Source organism: Lissotriton helveticus, chromosome 7 (assembly GCF_964261635.1).
Source record: "Lissotriton helveticus chromosome 7, aLisHel1.1, whole genome shotgun sequence".
Classification (NCBI taxonomy): Eukaryota; Metazoa; Chordata; class Amphibia; order Caudata; family Salamandridae; genus Lissotriton; species Lissotriton helveticus.
Genome location: NC_136068.1, coordinates 1504667207 through 1504688819, shown reverse-complemented (window position 1 = coordinate 1504688819; position 21613 = coordinate 1504667207). Strand labels below are relative to the sequence as shown.

Here is a 21613-nt window from a genome sequence, read left to right as displayed (position 1 = left end):
CTCAAAGTGTCACACATAAGGCATTCAAGATCAATGTGGGGGAGGGGAGGAATACGTGATCCGTTCAGTTTCCTGTAGTCATATATTATCTGATCAAATGAGATCCTTCTCATTTGATCAGATAACACATAAGGCATTGACATGTCACAGACACGTTAGAAACATAGAAATATCACACAAAGAAAACAAGAAAACTTGGCAGCTATGTTTGGCGTACGCTAAAAGTGCAAAAACTGAAAGGGTGACATACACCTACCAAGTAGCCACGTTAAACCCCTAACCTAAGCATGCCCCCTCCCCTCCCGCATACACACAATTTTTGATTCTTCGCTCCCTGTTTATTTACATTACGGGGAGAAGGGTAATGATGGGGCGTTTATTGCCCCAATCCAATTTTTCTGAGTGCCCAATGGGTGCAGAAATGCCAGAGGCAATCAGAAAATGCGCTATCTCTCATAAACAACCACTTCCCACAAACATACAAGCACACATGAGAGGAAAAGGGCGATCGTGCAATTTGGCCAGTCCTCAGTCCTGTTTAAAATCCCAGAGCGATGACAAAATAAGTAAGGAAACTCCTAAACAGTCACCTTTAACAATAGGTTCTAGTTTTTCTAATTCAAAGAAGGCTAATAAAAAGGTGTTAAGTAATTGCTCTGTAGTCATTCATATAAAAAAAACTACTAGTTTATTGCATGTTACATCGAAATGTTTGAACAACGAATATATTTTTAGGCTCATCTGTTACTCTTCCATTAACTTTGAAGCTGAAAATGGCCGTCGTGTTCGCTATCTGATGATAGTGGTAAAGGCAGGCGTCTGTTTTTCTAGTCCTTCGTCTATGCCTATGTTTGAGCCGGTAGCCGTGCACTTCCTGTTATACAGAGCAACTAAAGCGCAGAAGCTATCAGAGAGAGAGAGTATTGTAGTTTGGGTGGATGAGCAGGCAGCTTAGAGGCTCTGGATATTGATACAGAAAGTTGAAGGTATTAATAGCAAAGGCAGAAGGGGAAGAGTGGGAGCTATTTAACTCGCCATTTGACTAATGTTTAGGCCATTTAGACAGGCAATACGTTTCGGAGTAAAGTGAGATAAAGGTTGAACGAGAGGTGTTTATCCAATGGGCATTGATACAATTGGCACAGTATTATCAATACCACTGAATGTGTGGCATTGATGCCACTGTATGAGGGATTACAGTTACAACCAGTTGGATTGTTGTACCGTTGGGCATCGATGCAGGATGTGGGAGAATAGTTTTGGTGGTGGTGTTAGAGGTTCCGTACATAGGTGAATGGGGCATTAGTTAGGACGAGCTGCACAGTGTAAACCTGTGTGCGTCAAGGATCGTTACTATATGCCCTTCAAGGCTGGGTTATGGTATTCATGAGCCTTCGCGCATCCGGGTCGACGTTCGCAGGCAAGTCAGTGGGCAGATGAAGCAACGAATCTGCAACAAAACAAAGGATACGTTTTCAGACAGCCATTTATTTACCTTCTTTTTAGGATTGGAGTCTCTCGTTGACATGTTTTAACTGCGCCAGCCGTTTTGTAGTGCCTGTTTAACCACCTGGATGACCATGGAGAGGCTGGTAAGTAGAGGTCGGATGCCCACAAATGTGTGTTTTTAAAAATATTATTTCCTGCAACTTAATTACGTTTTCTATCTAATGGTTGCGCCAAATATGTTATTTGTGTTCTCGACGCAGATGTGTGGTTTACTGAATGTTTAGGGATTTTATTTTTCGTTTAAATGTAGTGTACGGTCATTTTAAGCTTGTATAAGATACCCACTGCTGTACGTTATATGTGAATTTTGGTCAGCCGTTGCCCAAACAAATTACTCCGTCCCTTGTTCCTTATACACAACTACTTGTCACTTATACACAAGTACTTTTTTCATAACATTTACTCGCCTTCTATACCAGATCTCGTGCTCCCTCTGGGGCAAGCGATTTTCTTCCATATGTTCAAAATTAAAAGTAATCAGTAAATAAATATATCGTATGGAATTTGTTGCAATCATAACATTGTAAATTTCTTTCAACATCAGCTTTAGTTTATCGCATTATGAGGCTAGATTGCTGCTCTTATTTGTTGAACGTCAGGATCGCGCACAAAAAAACGTACTGTACCAATTAAACTATTTGTTTGCGAATGACTCAATGTGAGAAAGCTAGTAATTGCTTTGTTTGAGTGACTGCTGATATTCCCGTTGGAAATCTGTTTTTCATGCTTTGTGTAGTGCAGAGGACATTGTGAGGTAGCCATACCATTAATATGGAGAACAGTACATATTTCATGTTTGAGTATTGCATTCATGTCTGAAACTCGTTATGGACTAACGCGCCCTCAACGCTTCAGATTGTGAGAGTTTCGCAGGTTAATAAGGTCTTGAGTTAACAAATTGAGTCACAGTCTTTATAGTGTTTGTCTTGGGTTTCCAAAGAGAAATTAAATATCCGAATCATGCTGAGATAGAGGCATTGTTCAGGGATTTTTTTTGTCTATCCTCTAACACTACCACAAAATACTTAATATACTTCTTAACTGAAGTCCTTCTCCCACTCGACCACGTTTGTTGTTCCAGTGCATGCAAGAAGCACATCCAAATATTGTAGATCACCAAAATGATGCTAAAATAAGATTCTGAACTTCGACAGGTTTGAGGACTGAAAACTCATTTTTTCTGAGTCCATGCTTGAATTGCTCAGCCAGTCGGTTTTCTCTTTGCATTCTAATAGTTGTCTTGGTTATCCTGTAATAAATACAGGACTATAAGTATCACAATGCACAGGAAACACCTGAGCTAGATAAACTACTATCTTGTATTCAGGAAACCTGAGTACTGTGAATCAACCAGGGTGCTACAGGAGCAATCATTATAAAGATTCCTAGAATTCATATCCTGAATATGCACATCACACTAAAGCTTTAGAAATGTATGTTGGTGGGCCAAAGAAATGTCATCACCATAGCCATGTTCTCAAGTTGTTCGCGAACATGTGAATATGGCCATCCTTTTCACAATGGCATTCATGGTGTCAGGCGGGATATAGAAGTGATATTACTCTGGGTGCATTAATTTAAATGGTGTGACTACAACGACATATGCACTCTCAGTTAATGTGTGTCTTTAATTCCAGAAAAAAATAAATGCAAGATAAACAAGTCTTTCCAGAAAAATATTGCACAATAACACATGTAAATGTGCTGTGGCTATGTTCCTCAGTTGTATTTTGAGGCAATTTATTTTTCAAAAAGGGTACCATCCAAAGCCTAGAATTTTAGAAGCTTAAAAGTTTACAATTGTGAATTTATTATCCTTGATTTAACCATCTGCAAGATGTCCCTCTGTTGACTGGGCCGTTGGAAGCACTGGGGCACTATGAACACATTTATTTATGTATTCTTAATGTATTACCTAAAAAGACACACATCTGCTAGCAATCGGTGCAATTTTTTTTTTGGTTCAAGTGTAAACGTTAGCATTCAGTGCTGCCTGATGTAGAGTTGGATTGGAAACAAAATTAGGCCCGGGCACTCCACAAAAAAAGTGGCCTACATTTGCGGGTTGCGACCTTCCGCAAGCTATTGCTTGGTTTGTGTCAGAGTGCTAATTTTAGGAGAACTTTGTGGTAAATAAAGGATTTTTTAGCGTGTAGGGCTAGTAACTTTGGAAGGGACTTAAATCAACATCGTTTAATGCATTTCGCGTTCATCTTCAGGTCCATAAATCCCCCTTCGCCTATGCTCGCCCTTAGAGGCCTGAGTCAGCTCCCTGCTTTTAGATCTTAACACTTCTACTCATTCATGGGGATCCTCGTTGGACCTACAGGTACCTGACGGATCATTTTCACCCATAGGTCTGGCTTCTGGTCATTCTCAGAGATCTGAATGTCCCGCTCACCCTAAGATGCTTAGGTTCTTGCTCGTCATCTGTTGATCCTAAAACTACACACACTTCCTCAGGGCCCTTAAACTCATTTCTCATCTATCACCCTACAAGGCACATGCTCACACTTTCCCTGAGACTCCTACTCACCTTGAGAAACGTAGAGACTCTTTCACTTTCAGGTGTCCTTTCAATTGTGCTCATTCCTAGGTTACTTAGAATCCTGCTCATCCATAGATCTGCTTAGATCCCTGTTGACCTTTAGGCCCAGTATCTCTTGCTCACTCTTACCCAGAATCGTCTGCTCACTCTCAAGTCAGTAGAAGCCATGTTCACCAGGAGATTTACTAAGGCTTCTGTACACTGTCAACTCTACTGGTGCTCTGCACACTTTGACCCTGAGGTTCCCACTCCCTGACAGTTATGAAGCACCTGCTTACAACTAAGCCCCACAGGCTCCTTCTCACACTAAGGTTCACTGCAAGAGCCTGTCTCAATTTATGTCTTTGAGGTTCCAACTAATACTCCAGGTTTTCAAGGCTCCAGCCTCAATATTAGTTTCCAGAGGCTTTCGTTAACTCTCATTTCCAAGAAGATCCTTCTTACCTCCCTTAACCTATACTCTCCTAACACCCTGCACTCTAAGATCTTGACTGAAATTAATTATGGTCGACTGCGGAAATAGGGTGGTTCTATGAGTTTGGGTTAGAGTTCGGGGACCAGAGGGAGTTGACCATATATGCAGTCCTAGAATGGAGTAAAATAACATTTGACCTAGGAAAAACGGAATGTATTTAAAAAGTGAAAAAAGATGGAGTGCCACCACAGCGGTTTCTAAATTCAAAAGTACGCTGCTTCCCACTTAAAAGAAGGAGCATAGTAGCTGCAAGAAATCAACTAGTATCAGCCCTTCTCCTGCAGTGTAAGTGTTGATTCATTAAAACACCTACTGTATGTGGCTTAAGGCTAATACACCATTTTTGGGGGCTCAAAATGTTTGTTTTTCTGCATGTCTGATTCAAACCCAAAGCTTTCAACTCATCATGTATCTGGCAGGAGTACCTCATTCAGTCATGGGTTTTACTTTGCATTCTGGCACTTTGTAGTTTGTATGTTTACTATAAATGAAGATCTACGAGTGCTTAAAAAAAGGATTACTCACACCTAACATGGGAGCTGTGTGACCTTCTGTATTGAAAATCCATCATAGTGTCACTTTGTCCTGTCTCAATATTGAGTTGTCAGTGTTTTATGTAGTGCTAAAATGCCACCTTTGGACTGCTTCAAAAGGCTTTGGATAAGAATGTATACATATGTACAAGATGACAGTAATGAAACTCCCAAAAAAGTGAACAGTCCCATCGTATCTACTGTTCATCAAAAGGTATGAGATGGGTGGTGAGATTACGAGTTTATATAAAAAGCTGCATGCAGATTGCAACATTGACATCCGCCAATTGGACCTTTGTCATGAGTGACATTATCAGCTAACTTAACTTTATAACTGACAATTTGCATGCTTATATTTTTAAGGTCTTACTACTGGCTTTAAAATAGAAATACAAGTTCCAGAATGCAACCTGCTGTCGATGAATATTCCCAAACCGGCTGGCTGTGTCATATGCGACATGGGACCATTTAGCAGCTCAGGATGCTATTTAAATAAAAATTGGGGGTCGGGGGAGGAGGTTTATGGACATTTGTTCTATTTAAAAAATAAAAAATAAATCCTCCCTAACTGGACTGGGCGTCTTGTGATTCTTGGCAACGCGCTACCTGAAAGCTTCTTGCTGTCCATTCTGCTTTGCCAGTAGGACCTGCCCAGAACTTTGTTTCGGGGTCTGTTGCCTGTCTCCTGCGGGGCCCGCTGCTATTTCCTGCCTTCGCCAGCACTAATATCGCCGCAGCGGCGTAGCTACATTACCCAGAATCTCCGGCGGCGCAACGTGTCACAGACCTGCGCCAGGAGACGCATAAAAATCCTCTAGGCCCCACGCAGCGCGGGACGCTGCCCGGGCCAAGGGCGGGCCCGTCCGCGCTCGTCGTAGCCAGGAGGAGGCAGGGCTGGGCCACCCCCTAACTTCTACATCTGGATTTAAAGTAAGTGGAACTATCTCTTATGACTCTAGACTAAGGGGACTTTACTATTACTTTTCCGCGAGTGGGGGGTTCATTGCTGGATAACTGCTATATATAGTACCGTCATTTGGTGGTTGCTGCCGACAAATAAGTTATAGTTTCGTTCTATGTGTTTTGGAAGTGCATCCATAAGCATTCTATATCCAGTGGGGCTGTGAATCAAAAACCCACTATAAGTGCAATACCAAGCGGGGGTTATGCGCAACCTGCAAGTCACTTAAATATAGACCCATCTGAACACTCACAGGGGGGCATGGTGGACATGACCCAGAGCAAGGCCCCAGAATTGGGAAATGGGCTGGCTCACGGTGGTCCCTATTAATCCGCAGAATCCAGTTTCCCCCCTGGTTCAAGCCTCACCCCTCGCCAAATCCCACTCTCCCACTGATAAAGGGGGAGTCCGTGACAACCGATCAACTAGGCCAAAGAGACTCACCAGGGATAGTATTGGTGTAGTAGATGGATTGGGGGAACCGTTGGCAAAGCGAACAAGGGGCTGCCTAGCTACGCGGGACCAAAATAAAGACAAAGGGAAAAGCAAGCACCAGAAAGGAAAATCGCCCCGTATATCTGAACCTGGGGTGGTTCAACCTGTAAACTCTAATGTGACTGAGCGATGTGACATAGGGGGTAACCAGGCTTATTGGGAACGCATGGAAACGCTAATATTAACTATCATTGCACCATTTTGGACTAAGTTAGGGGCTATTGAAGATAAAGTTCCCCGTTTGGCAAAAGCCTTTGAAGCAATGGATAATACAAATTTATCGAAAGCCCCAGGGGAAGGCAGTGTCCTTATCACACATCTGGGGAGTAAAGGAGTAGATGGGATTCAGGACAAGCCGATGACCCATATGGTTGCTGATAGTTTGAATGGAACAAAACGAATCCCAAATCCATCACCCCAGGTTGGGAGTTTAGACATGGGGGGGCAGACTCCATTTTCTAGCATCACACATCAGGGGTCAGATCAGCGTACTTCGCTGCCTTGTACAGGTGCTCAAAATTCACAAATGCTAAGTGATCTGCCTGGGTCTCTGAATGTTCCCTCAGTGTGCCAAGGTGGTGGCCATAATACGATAAACAACCTAACAAACAATGTATTGCTGAAACCTGCCCAAGATATTATAGATCTTCCACCAGCGGCCAGCCCCCTTGTTGTAGTCCTGGCTGGCGTTCCTCCGCTGAGATCGGACCAACCGGAATTCTGGACTCAGCTAAAAAACAAAACCGTGGACTGGTTGGCCAAAGATAAAGGCTTTAGGACTTCATTAGCTAACAATATTTTGATGGTGCGTAGAGTTGCATGGCTTGGTAAATCGAAACAAAAGATAGGGGGGATTACGTCATTGTTGTCTTTCGAAGCCCCGTAGCTGCACAAACGATCCTTGAAGCTCAAGATCATTTTTCCCCCGCCACTTCTATTGTGGCTCTCACGTTGGGGTATTATTTTCAGGCCTCCTTTGAGACCACATGGGGAGTTCATCCCGTTTAGTGCGGTCTCAAATAGATTTGAGGCCTTGTCCAACTTGGATGACCAGGGTTGACTGCAAGTAAGGGATGTATCTATAGAGAAGCCACTAACAAAGAGGACACTGGTAGAAAAGGAATCCCCACTTATAATGCCTGATCCCATATTGGTGGCTTTACCCCACATTGCATTTCCCAATCCTGTGACCTCAGCAGACATTGAAGTTATTCAATTGGGGCAGACGGTAACCAAGTCTGAAGTAAAAATTCTTTCATGGAATATAGCTGGTTTGCGGTCGAAAAGGGGGGACACTAATTGGGAGACTTTCCTCTTAATGCACCATATTATCGCTTTGCAGTAAACCTGGGACTCAAATGATTCTTATTATCTGGATGGGTACTGCTCTTTTAGAAAAAACGCTGTACCATCAACAATGGGGAGACCTAGGGGGAGACTTTTGTTATTAATCAGCCTTAAACTACTGTATAAGACTAAGCTGATAGTGACAAGCTCACCAAACATTTTAGCTGTTAAACTTATAGGCGATAATCTACCAGGTTTACTGGCGGTAAACTTTTATAATTGTTTCTCAAGAATAGATGATTTGGAGCAATTAAGATCTCTGGCTACCTTTTTGGATAATTGAGTCCAACAATGACACGCCCTACCATCTATTAATCCTTGGTGATTATAACATTCATGTTTGTTAATCTAATTGTATGCAAGGTATTGAAGATGAGTACGGCCCGCAGGGGATAACCCATTTTGAACACACGAAGTATGGGGCTTATCTATAGAGTTTTTTTATCTGTGTACAACGTATTCTGCCCGGTATAATCAGGAACTTCGCCCCCGGTTCCGACATATATTGGGCAAGGTCATCGAAGCATTATTGACTATATTTTAGTCTCATGCCCATTGATGGACCTATTAGGCACATTTTGCGTAACGCATAGTTGTATGAGTGATCATAATCCCCTCACTTTGGCTATTAATATCCAGGCCTTCGAAAATGTGAAACCTCTGGCACTCATCTCTAATCCCAATATTGTCACCAAAGATCAAGATCGCAGGCTAAGATGGGAGGTAATCACCCCGGAAGGCTTCCTTGATAATTTATATAGAAGTCAATCCGAGGATTTTAGTATATGCTCGTACTTGGATTCTGACCCATCAACAATTTTAGGTGCTTTTGACCACATAACGAAACAGGTAGCGGCCAACTTGACGCTTCGTTGTAAATTAAGGCCCAAGAAACATAAAAATTGGTTTGACAAGCGTGCGCTATCGCGCACACTGCACTCCTGGGGCGTTGAAAGAGCCCACAAGGGATGTTAACATGGTCAAACAGGCTAGAAGGGCCTATAAAACTGCAATTAAAACAAGAAAGACACAGTTAAAAGAAATGGCCTGGGACGAACTCAGCCAAGCGAGTGTCTTGTCCAGCAGCACCCGATTCTGGAGAGTGGTTAATAGCCCAACGTATGATGAGTCAACCAATTCTGTTAAAGACTGTCTTATTTCTTCAGAAAGGTGGGTTGAACACTTTAGTGGCATATACACTGACGTGAGCCAGGAGTTGTCTACTTCTCAAGGGGAAAACATCCATGCCTCAAATGTGCTATTTACAGAGGAGAAAGTGACTGAGGCGATTATGTCTACATTAAAGAGAAAAGCACTAGGCCCTGATGGCGTACCGGCCGATCTTTATAGGGCAGATACCACTGTTGGCTGGTGGTGTGTATGCCTGGCGGAAGCATGCACTGACGGCTGGTGGTGTTTGGGCCTGGTAAAAGCGTGCACTGACGGCTGGTGGTGTTTGTGCCCAGTGAAAGCGTGCACTGACAACTGATGGTGTCTGTGCCTGGTGAAAGTGTGCACTGACGGTGTGGTTGTGTGTGTGGTTGTATGTGTGGTTTTGTGTGTAGTTGTGGTTGTGTGTGTGTGTGGTTATATGTGTGTGGTTGTCTGTGGTTGTGTGTGTGGTTGTGTGTGTGTGCGTTTGTGTGTTTGTGCGCCTCGAGCTGGGAACCCTTTTAAATAAAAGGAGAGGCGCGTGCACTGGTGCAGTGTGCACCTCTGGGTATACACACAGACACATACTGTCTCGTGCTCTCACACACCCATACACACACCCATACGAACACACTCTCACATCACATACACACAAACTCACACACAGACTGTGCTGGGGCAGGGCACAGGACATGCCGCTCTCGCCTTGAGACTCCTAAGGCGCAGTAGATAGCGATGCGTCGGGCTCCTACAATGTATAGCAACAGCTCCGTTTGGAATGGGAATGAAGTTTGGAAATGCTTTTCTTCCTGAGTTTAAGTAGAGGAGCAGGAACAGAAGATCGCTATCTTATCTTTTAGGACTAATAAAACACGTGAACATGTGTCATTAAAGAGCCTGTGAAAATCGTAAATTGCAGATAAAAGGAGCCTGGAAAAGCGAATTGTCTGGTTTGATTAACGGTTCTAGGAAGGTAGAATAGATGTTTTTGAGTTCAGGAATACAAGCAGGCAAATATGTAGTAAAACAATGTTAGCGTAGCATTTTATTAAATAGCATGGCTAATTTTAAATGAACTGGTAATTGTATATTTAAGGTGTTTTAATAATATTGCGGAGTAATGTAGATACAAGTATGGATGCTGCTGGCTTGCTTTTATGGCTTCTTAATGGAAACGTATTATTTGAGAAAGAAATTAGATAGGAGTTAGTAAAGAAAAGAAAAAAGATAGCGCACCTGGAAAATGTCTGGCAAGAGTGTATTTGCACAGGGGTGCTAGGCGCACATTTTAAACCAAACAAAGGGGTTTTTGCCCTACGGATCAAAGTACCAATGAAATCCTGCTCTGGCCGTGAATGTTTGCAAGTGCTAACAAGCGCCTGGGAGAGCTAAACAGGGGCCCGGATTTGAATAAGAAAAGTAGCGCAGTTGGCTTGTGTAAGACAGACGGTGTGAGGGGGTTCCCTTGTGTCTGAAGTAGGTGCGAGGGTTCTGCTGAGGATCAAAGCGTGTGTGAGGGGGTCAGGGAGTGAAAGGAAAGGTCAGAGGGCATCTTTAAACTTGTGTTCAAAGTGTCGATGGCGCCGTTGATAAGAAGACATTTCTGGTGTGATAGGGCGGTGTTAAAAGTGCCTGCATGTGGCGAAAAGGAGAGAACACTTTGCTTTAGGGCGCTAATGTCGCCCTAACAAAGGGACATTGCAAGACTCGCCCAAAGGACCGGAAGCACATGTTGGGAGGCATATGGTGGCTATTACCTGTGAAGTATTTGTGATATGTAAAACAGTGCGTGAGTTACCACCTTTGGCGACGCACCGAGTATCAGAATGGGGGCAGAGAGGGGGTGCAGAAGGGACATTTGAAGAGGGTCCAAGTGTAAGTGGGGTGTAGGAACGCGCGGTTGTCACGAAGACCAGAGCGGTTCTACCAGGGGGCCCGAGGCTCGGACCTGCAGCCTTTGGAGCAGGGGAGTGAACTCAGAATCTTGGTGTGGCCGAACACCCTGTGAGCCTGGGCACATTGTACATGTCCAGAATAGCGCAAAGAAGGTGCTTCATACCGCTCACGGATGCAGTTACTGCTGTTATTTCAAACGGAAGAAACTGCGAGCAGCAGGTTCTCACTGATGCAGTTACTGCTGTTATTTCAAACGGAAGAATTCATACCGCTCACGGACGCAGTTACTGCTGTTATTTCAAACGGAAGAAACTGCGAGCAGCAGGTTCTCACGGACGCAGTTACTGCTGTTATTTCAAGCAGGTTCACATACAAGAGCAAAGAAAATACACAAAAAACAAACAAACTGAAGCCCCCGAAGCACGCTTACCGCTGGTGCTGCTCTGGGGGCTGAGGATCTTCATGGCGGCGGGGAAAGAGAAAGCTCTGTGGGAGCGAAGACGCCGTCGCCGTGAGCGTGCACATCTCACGCGCGCGATCAAATCCGCGCATGGCCAGCTCTTGTCGCTCCCTCTCCCATTCACGATGCTGGGCGCGTGGCCAGCTCTTGTCTCCCTTTGTCAGCTGAAACAATTACTATAGTTCTCTGGCGAGAACGTGCTTCGCACGTCTCTAAGCCGAGACCTAAAAAGGGCTCAAGAGAGGATCCGGCCTGTTATAGACCGATCTCACTCTTTGACTCTGCAGCTAAGATAATGGGTAAGGCCGTACTTGCCCGCCTAACAGATTGGTTAGACAAAATATGGTATTTCTCAGTAATTTGGTTATATTTGGTAGTTATGATTTGATCTATATGTATTAAGTTTTGGACTGGAGGAATGTTTGGACTGGAGGAATGTGGTGCCTTGGACCGCTATGTACACATTTGTTGATTTCCTTTTTTCTGTTTGGTCGTCAGTGATGTTGGTTTCTTTGTGATTCTACTTGAGCTACTGACTAGAACCAGAACTAACTAAAGCAACTTGTTTCTCGGTTCAGGTTCAGTGTTTTCCATTAAATACAAAAGGTGGAAATAAAGCAGTGGAGAACTAGACATTGTATCCAAGCCTCTCTTGGTGGACTTTGTGCTGGTGGGTGCATCAAATCTTATTTTGTATTTCACGTGCTTCAGTCTGGCATTTCTGCTGACTAAGTTTGATGCAGTGTACTCTTGAAGCCTCTAAACACTCTAATCTTGCATTTTGTATTGCATAATATACAAGAATAGTTTTTTATAGCTTGTATTTGTTTTATGCATTGTTGTGTGAATATTTGAATATATAATTATATTTATACTCCTATCTAATTCTACGTACACTAGAACAAGCATAGTGGGAGTACCCTGTGCCAGATCTCTTGGGACAACCCTGCCCCTCCATACCTGTGTATGATGCATCTGGAAGCTGATCAGGTGTAGAGCAGCCCATCGTCATTTGCTGGATGAGGGCTACAGTCAGCAGGTCTGTATCTCAGTCACAGTGCACAGCATTCCAGGATAATCCCAGCGGAAGTGATCCTCTGCTGAAATCTTGTACAGAGGCTGTTTATATAATAAAGGTGCTGTTCAGTCGCACTGTGTCAAAGGTGCAGCACTGATGTGATTGTATGTCTTGAGACTTAGAGCTGTCTCCAACCAGACAACCAAATGCAAGCGCATTAAAATCAATGTTCCTAGCCTTGGACAGAGTGCTGGCAACCTGATAATGTGCCTACTGGGGAATGCATTGCATGCAGAATAATTTCTAAGTATGTTGTTATGTACGTTCAAAGCATGTAGAAATCTACAATTAGAAAAAGATGTCAAGTTAAAACTTGTAGTTTAAGATGGAGACTTTAACGCGGGTCCTGTTGAACTTTACAACACCCACTCTTTGGCCGGAGGGAGACTCTTACTCAACCTAAAAACTTAAACACTAGCCTAAAATATCAACTTAAAATAGAAACGTTTTAATGATAAAATATGCTTTAATACCAAAAGTGATAAAAGGCCAAAATGCAATAAAAATGCACGCAATTAATAAAAACAAGAGGCCAAATTAAAAATCTATGAGGATCCCAAAATGTTTCACATGTTCAGAGCGTCCATAGGATCCAGGATAGGAATCCACAGACGATATTTCCAAAGTGGCAAAACAGATGCTGAGGGCTTGCCAGCCGGCAGTGTAATTGCAGTGGAGGAGCCAGAATCCAGGAGCCGAGACACCATGAATAGCTCATTGTTAAGCATCATGTAGCAATGGTAGTCTCATAGGATGGCACTTAAGATGAGTTCTCAACAGACTCGCCTGCAGATCCAGATCCAATGATTGCACCAGTTGTATTGCAAGACATAGATCAAGTGCACACTTGAAAGTGCACAGTAGACAGCAGAACACAGGCTGTATGCAGTGTAACCATTTAGGTCTTAAAGGACTAAAACCAGTTGTCATTGAGTTTCTGAAGTAAAGACACTCCAAAGTACTGTATCATTATTTCACGACAAAGCAGGACAAGTGGTAGTTCCATCACCATTTGGCCTCGAGGTGGAACATCCATTGCTGAGCAACAAAAATAGGACCAAAATCCAACAATCCGCAATAACTTTAATGGTATGCATCCAAATACAATCGCAACCAAAGAGTGTATAAAGGACAGAATCAGTCTGAAATGTGCTGACAAAGACCGGCACAATCACTTAAAAAAAAAAGTGTACCACTCCAGCGGTATTTGAAGCATTAAATATGTGGTGCACAAGTTCACCACAATGTTGCGGCAGGTTTATCCGTAGAAGCGATTGTATTTCAGAGGAAGATTTTCATATCGAACATTTCTCTGGCAAATGTTAGGGCAATGTCCTTTTGAGGGAGAGAAGAACAAAAGGAACAACAACGTCGTTGTGGAAAGGAAACGGTTTTCCTTTTAAATAACCCTTGCCCACCAGGGTTACCCCTTGGTGGCATGCTTCATCATAGGGTTCATCCCTAACCTGCTACGGAAATGGGCGTGCTACGACCAAACGAATACGCGAATAACTAATAGTATAATGTTCCTATACACCTAAGCTGGTTGTAATGGTATTGGAGTGGGTTTTGTTGTACATAAAAAGAGGTTTAAAAATATCTGACTAGTGGGAAAAGGGTTAGTTTATTCAATCCCCTAGCCGATATGGTTAAAATATGGAGATGATGAAAAACTCCTCGGGTGTAGGATCCACTGTTTCTCCTGTCAACTAGTTTTAAGCCTTACCCCAAGGCTTTTCTTCGGGAACCAAGGGGGTTGCTCCCGGTCACCACTCTTAAAGTCAACTGTTATCTTGGTAATGACAAATAATGAATATGGTGAAAATACAGAATATAGTGAAAATAAAGGTGAAAGTATGCAGCACCTAATTGGTCTGTTTTCATTTTTTCACAATATATATAGTGATTGGGGAAGAAAAAAAAGAATCATTAAAAATATGCATGGCTCATAGGCCTTTTAAAAGAATGGTTTGTCATGCATTTAAGTAGTGAGAGATGATATATTTCCCCAAAATGCGTCAACACTCTGTGAAATGTAATAGTAATGTAGGAAAAAAGTGGACACATAATACACTCAACAAACACAAAACTAAAAACGCACACCATACTGGTTCCCAAATGGAGAACTTACTGGACATAAAAAACATTCACGACATTATGTATATGAAAGCAACTCTAGTCAGGCCTCGTGAGTCCAAATCGGGGAAAGAGTGATGCCTGTCGTCAGACCCTGTGGGTTAAGAAACAGAGATCCCCCTCGCAGTAAAGTAAATAATCTATTGTCATGGGAGGTTCAAAAGAACTATATTAACTGCATTTACTTCTTCAAGGCTACTCCTTCACTGGGGAAAACGTGTTCACCGATTGCTCTGGGGATGGCCAGGGGCATGGGGGCGTGACGGGTTGCCTCATATAAGCGGTTGGCAAACTGCAGTCGGCGTCCTTGTGACGTATGCAGTACTAGACCACTAGCCTGCGGGGGGAGAGCAATACTCACTTCCTGTTCTGAGGTGCGTCCCTGGTGCATGGGTTCGCGCCTCGGCTACTTGCTTTTCACAGCGCATTTACAAGTGATCGTATAGTAGAAAAAATATATAAGTAAAAAGGAACAGGAAAATACCTATTCAGTGAAGTGTTAGCCCCTCCTTTCCATCCTGCCCAGGCAGAGTCATCAGAATGCAGATGCATGTAATGGGTTTTCAAACACCTATTCTTGTGTTTGTGGCTGTCTAGAGAGAATGCACAAAGTGTAGGTGTCACTCGCCCCAGATGTGTATTGGAGACAGTCTGCAAGGCACGCAGAGCAGTAAATGCAGATAAATGTCCACTTTCTAAAAGTGGCCCTTCTAAAACAGTAATGTTAAATCAAACTTTACCACTAAAGAGGATTTATCGATACCATTCCAAAGATATAAACATGAAGTAGCTACTCCTTTCTGATCAGGAATTACCACTTAAAAGTGTAGATGGCAATAACCAATGCTAACGTATGACAGGAAGACACCTCGCAATAGTGAAAAATGAATTTAGCTGTTGGTCACTATCAGGACATGCAAAACATAAAAGTACATGTCTTACCGTTTACTTACATAGCGCCCTGCTCTTGGGGCTAACTAGGGCTTCCCTTAGGGGTGACATATATGTAGTAAAAGGGGAGTTTAAGACTTGACAAGTATTTTTGTAATTTTTTTAATTTCAATACGTTTTTATTGTCTTTTACAATACAACAACACATAAAACATACAGTCATCGCAATTTTTTGATTGCAAGGTTTCCAGCTCAACTTGCTGGTATGGTGGCGTCTCATTACAGATTGTTCATGTTAGGCTGACCCTTTATCCATTGCCCCCGTGAGGTTAGAACGAGGCGTGAGAGGGCAAGGGGTGAGGGTTTTGGGGAATAGAAAGAAGCGAGCAATAGAAAAGCAGAAAGATTTGATTTGTGGTTTTGTAAAGCGTGCATATGCCCTTGGGCGTCTTGGTGCTGCAGAAGAAGACATGGTATGCTGAGGACCTAGTGAGAGCTGGTTTATCGGGGGTTGAACAGCCATGTTTTTACTGATTTTCTAAATGACATCAGAGAGGTGCTGTTTTTGATAGCGAGGGGGAGTCGATTCCAGTCTTTAGTAGCATGCAGTAGAAAGCTTCTGCCCCCCCATATAGTTTGTTTGAACCTAGGAACTTGTATCAGTTTTGCCTGGCTAGACCGTAGTTCTCTTGTGGGGATGTATGGCTTGAGGTGAGTTCTGGGGAACAAAGGTCCCGAACCCTGGAGCGCCTTATATGTTAAGCATAATGATTTAAACCTAATTCGTTTTGCCAAGGGAAGCCAATGTAGAGTGTCAAGATGGTGCGATATATGCTCTGATCTCGGGATATTTAGGATTAGTCGTGCTGCTGAGTTCTGCAGGCGTTGTAATTTGGTCAGGTGTTGGGCCTGCATCCCGGCATATAATGCATTCCCGTAATCGAGTCTTGACAAGGCTAAGGTGGTCACCACAGTTTTACGGGAATCCAAAGGGATGTATGGCACTAATTTCCTTATCATTTTTAGATTAAACCACATAGTGGATACTAATTTGCTGGTTTGGGCATCAAAAGTGAATCTGTTATCTAACAAGATGCCTAGATTTTTAACTTTGGTCACCGGTGACGGACAGCTGCCCAGATCCGCAGGCCACCAGTCTGATGACCAAATTCCTGCATTTGTTCCTAATCACATAACCTCGCTTTTGTCCCCCTTCAATTTTAAGCAATTTTGCTCCATCCCAGACTGACCTGCTTCATGCAGTTTTTTAATTTGTCTGCGGTGTCTGAGCTATCATCTTTGATTGAGACAACAATTTGTGTGTCATCTGCGTATGACACGGGCAGGAATCCACATGCCCTGATGATTCCAGCTAGTGGTGCTACATACAGGTTAAAAAGCGTTGGGCTCAATGATGACCCCTGCGGAACCCCACATGGTGAGTTGAAGGGTTTAGATTTTATCTCTCCCAGTGAAGGTTCTATTGTCCAGAAATGATGCCAGCAATTTTCGTGGATCTTGATGTACTCCTGCTGATGCTAGTCGGTCCAGGAGCGTATCGTGGTTCACCGTATCGAAGGCCGCCGAGAGGTCTAATAAGACCAAGGCGGCCTTCCCCCGGCGTCCAATACGCTCCTGAGCTCTTCCACCGCCATCAGCAAGGCTGTTTCAGTACCGTGTCCCTCACGGAAACCGTACTGGGAAGGGTCAAGGATGTCTGCTTCAGCAATAAATTGGGCAAGCTGTTTGTTCAAAAGTTTCTCAATTACCTTGGCACCAAAGGGGATCCTAGCTATTGGCCTGTAGTTTCCAGGTTCTTTTGGGTCCAGGTTTTTTTTTTTAACAGGGGTAGGACTGATGTTAGTTTCCAGAGGGGGGGATAGGTACCTGAATTCACTATGTGGCCCATAAGCCCAACCATTTGTGCTTTAGATATAAGGCTAACATCTTCCCTGCTTTGTTTGCTTCGCAGAGATTGATTGCCTTGTATCTGTTTACCCACAGTCCTTCTTTTTCACTCAGTATTTTGTTATATTCATACTTCGTCTTTGAGAGCCCTGTTAAGAGGGAGCTGTTCTTTGGCTCTGTAGAATGGGCTATTTCCAGTCTTTTAATTTCCTCTTCCAATTGGTCTAGCTGTGCTTTTGCCTTTTTGTTCATTTTCCCTTTAATCTCTATTGTGCCCCTGATTGTTGCTTTAGTGCGTCCCATACAGACCTAGGGCCCATGCCCTGTGTATCGTTAAGTGTTATGTATTCTTTAATGTCTTCTTCTATTTTACTTTTGTTAATCTGTTCTGCCAAAAACATCAGTGTTGATCCTCCATCTGCGAGGTAGTTCCTCATTAAGTCGTCCTCTCAGCGATAGGCTGATGCATGAGTTGTCTGAGATAGTCCTAGCCGCGATGTCTGTGTGGTCTATTAAGTGGGTATGTGTGCCTGAGATTAGGATGTAGTCTATTCTACTGTAGGAGTTGTGTGAGTTGGAGTAGAAGGTATAGTCTCTAGTGATTGGGTGCTGTAGTTTTTGAGGTTGAATTTGTTGCAGACGTTCTTTAGGGTGCTGTGTGCTTTGGGTGGTAATGATTGGCACTGTAATTGTCTGTCAAGGGTATGGTCGCCTGCCATTACTAATAGCTCACTTGGGGGGGGGGGGGGGGGATAACCTCCAGTCTCTTCGAGACCCCCTCCCAAAATTCTGGGTCATCCTTGTTAGGGCCGTATATGTTGGCAAGATGCACTATCTCTTCCCCTCTTTTCAGTTGTGTAACTAGTATCCTTCCTGTGTCATCGTGTTGGTGGTCCACTATCGTTATGTTGAAGACAAGTAGTTTTAAATGCCAAATCAAAGTGGTATTAAAATCTACACACAGGCCCTGCAATGGCAGGCCTGAGACCGGTATGAAAGGCTACTTGCACGGGTAGCACAATTAGTGCTGCAAGCCCATTAGCAACATTTAACTCACAGACACTGGGTGTATGGTATACCACTTTACAAGTGTATTGTAGGTAATTTAACTATTCCAGTTATACATATGCCAATTGCATACCTATTTAGGGAAGAAGCACATGCACTTTAGCACTGATCAGCAGTGGTAAAGTGCTCAGAGTCCTAAGGTCAATAAAAACAATCAGCTAGAAGTGGAAGGCAAAACCAAAACTTTTGGGGGAAGACCACCCTAAGAATGACAAGTCTAACAGTTCTATACGTAATATTCAATCAGAGTACTTGTAAAGCACGCTACTTACCCGTGAGGGTCTTAAGGTGCTGAGGGGAGTGGGTGCCTCTACTGCTCCCCGGAAGCTTGTTTCCTTCCCAGTATAAGAATTGGCTTGGTAGTTTGGTTTGCCCTGTTCCCATCATGCACTGGGATAGGAACAGACTAATTTGCATATAGCCAAGTTCTGAGCTGGGATGGTGCAGTGAGCTAAAAAACGGTGATGGATCAAGCCCTGATCTTTGGACTGGGTAAGAGTGGTCTGCTTAATTCAGGCACTCTGTTCATCACCACCCCCTTTTCTGAATCATTTTGTCCACCATAAGCGTGGAAGGGTATACTCAGATGTGAGTCCCTTGCTCATTGCACCATCAGGATTCAAGCAAGCCGGGCCGACGACGCCTGAAATGGCAGAAACCGGTCCCCGGAAGCTTGTTTCCTTCCCAGTATAAGAATTGGCTTGGTAGTTTGGTTTGCCCTGTTCCCATCATGCACTGGGACAGGAACAGACTAATTTGCATATAGCCAAGTTCTGAGCTGGGATGGTGCAGTGAGCTAAAAAACGGTGATGGATCAAGCCCTGATCTTTGGACTGGGTAAGAGTGGTCTGCTTAATTCAGGCACTCTGTTCATCACCACCCCCTTTTCTGAATCATTTTGTCCACCATAAGCGTGGAAGGGTATACTCAGATGTGAGTCCCTTGCTCATTGCACCATCAGGATTCAAGCAAGCCGGGCCGACGACGCCTGAAATGGCAGAAACCGGTCCCCGGAAGCTTGTTTCCTTCCCAGTATAAGAATTGGCTTGGTAGTTTGGTTTGCCCTGTTCCCATCATGCACTGGGACAGGAACAGACTAATTTGCATATAGCCAAGTTCTGAGCTGGGATGGTGCAGTGAGCTAAAAAACGGTGATGGATCAAGCCCTGATCTTTGGACTGGGTAAGAGTGGTCTGCCAATTCAGGCACTCTGTTCATCACCACCCCCTTTTCTGAATCATTTTGTCCACCATAAGCGTGGAAGGGTATACTCAGATGTGAGTCCCTTGCTCATTGCACCATCAGGATTCAAGCAAGCCGGGCCGACGACGCCTGAAATGGCAGAAACCGGTCCCCGGAAGCTTGTTTCCTTCCCAGTATAAGAATTGGCTTGGTAGTTTGGTTTGCCCTGTTCCCATCATGCACTGGGACAGGAACAGACTAATTTGCATATAGCCAAGTTCTGAGCTGGGATGGTGCAGTGAGCTAAAAAACAGTGATGGATCAAGCCCTGATCTTTGGACTGGGTAAGAGTGGTCTGCTTAATTCAGGCACTCTGTTCATCACCACCCCCTTTTCTGAATCATTTTGTCCACCATAAGCGTGGAAGGGTATACTCAGATGTGAGTCCCTTGCTCATTGCACCATCAGGATTCAAGCAAGCCGGGCCGACGACACCTGAAATGGCAGAAACCGGTCCCCGGAAGCTTGTTTCCTTCCCAGTATAAGAATTGGCTTGGTAGTTTGGTTTGCCCTGTTCCCATCATGCACTGGGACAGGAACAGACTAATTTGCATATAGCCAAGTTCTGAGCTGGGATGGTGCAGTGAGCTAAAAAACGGTGATGGATCAAGCCCTGATCTTTGGACTGGGTAAGAGTGGTCTGCTTAATTCAGGCACTCTGTTCATCACCACCCCCTTTTCTGAATCATTTTGTCCACCATAAGCGTGGAAGGGTATACTCAGATGTGAGTCCCTTGCTCATTGCACCATCAGGATTCAAGCAAGCCGGGCCGACGACGCCTGAAATGGCAGAAACCGGTCCCCGGAAGCTTGTTTCCTTCCCAGTATAAGAATTGGCATGGTAGTTTGGTTTGCCCTGTTCCCATCATGCACTGGGACAGGAACAGACTAATTTGCATATAGCCAAGTTCTGAGCTGGGATGGTGCAGTGAGCTAAAAAACGGTGATGGATCAAGCCCTGATCTTTGGACTGGGTAAGAGTGGTCTGCTTAATTCAGGCACTCTGTTCATCACCACCCCCTTTTCTGAATCATTTTGTCCACCATAAGCGTGGAAGGGTATACTCAGATGTGAGTCCCTTGCTCATTGCACCATCAGGATTCAAGCAAGCCGGGCCGACGACGCCTGAAATGGCAGAAACCGGTCCCCGGAAGCTTGTTTCCTTCCCAGTATAAGAATTGGCTTGGTAGTTTGGTTTGCCCTGTTCCCATCATGCACTGGGACAGGAACAGACTAATTTGCATATAGCCAAGTTCTGAGCTGGGATGGTGCAGTGAGCTAAAAAACAGTGATGGATCAAGCCCTGATCTTTGGACTGGGTAAGAGTGGTCTGCTTAATTCAGGCACTCTGTTCATCACCACCCCCTTTTCTGAATCATTTTGTCCACCATAAGCGTGGAAGGGTATACTCAGATGTGAGTCCCTTGCTCATTGCACCATCAGGATTCAAGCAAGCCGGGCCGACGACACCTGAAATGGCAGAAACCGGTCCCCGGAAGCTTGTTTCCTTCCCAGTATAAGAATTGGCTTGGTAGTTTGGTTTGCCCTGTTCCCATCATGCACTGGGACAGGAACAGACTAATTTGCATATAGCCAAGTTCTGAGCTGGGATGGTGCAGTGAGCTAAAAAACGGTGATGGATCAAGCCCTGATCTTTGGACTGGGTAAGAGTGGTCTGCTTAATTCAGGCACTCTGTTCATCACCACCCCCTTTTCTGAATCATTTTGTCCACCATAAGCGTGGAAGGGTATACTCAGATGTGAGTCCCTTGCTCATTGCACCATCAGGATTCAAGCAAGCCGGGCCGACGACGCCTGAAATGGCAGAAACCGGTCCCCGGAAGCTTGTTTCCTTCCCAGTATAAGAATTGGCTTGGTAGTTTGGTTTGCCCTGTTCCCATCATGCACTGGGAC

General features: G+C 44.1%; 1 protein-coding gene across 5 annotated transcripts in view; it reads left to right on the top strand.

Moving 5' to 3' along the window:
* The first annotated feature begins 867 nt into the window (after positions 1–867).
* Positions 868–21613, top strand: part of SPHK2 (sphingosine kinase 2) — a 298281-nt gene continuing 277535 nt past the window's right edge. For 2 of the 5 annotated variants that reach the window (XM_078654940.1, XM_078654939.1), the window contains exons 1-2: positions 892–986; positions 1507–1592. The gene's annotated coding sequence lies outside the window, so the exon portion shown is untranslated. Of the gene's footprint in view, positions 1593–21613 lie in introns of all 5 variants that reach the window. The other 3 variants (XM_078654942.1, XM_078654941.1, XM_078654938.1) reach the window with 3 other exon arrangements.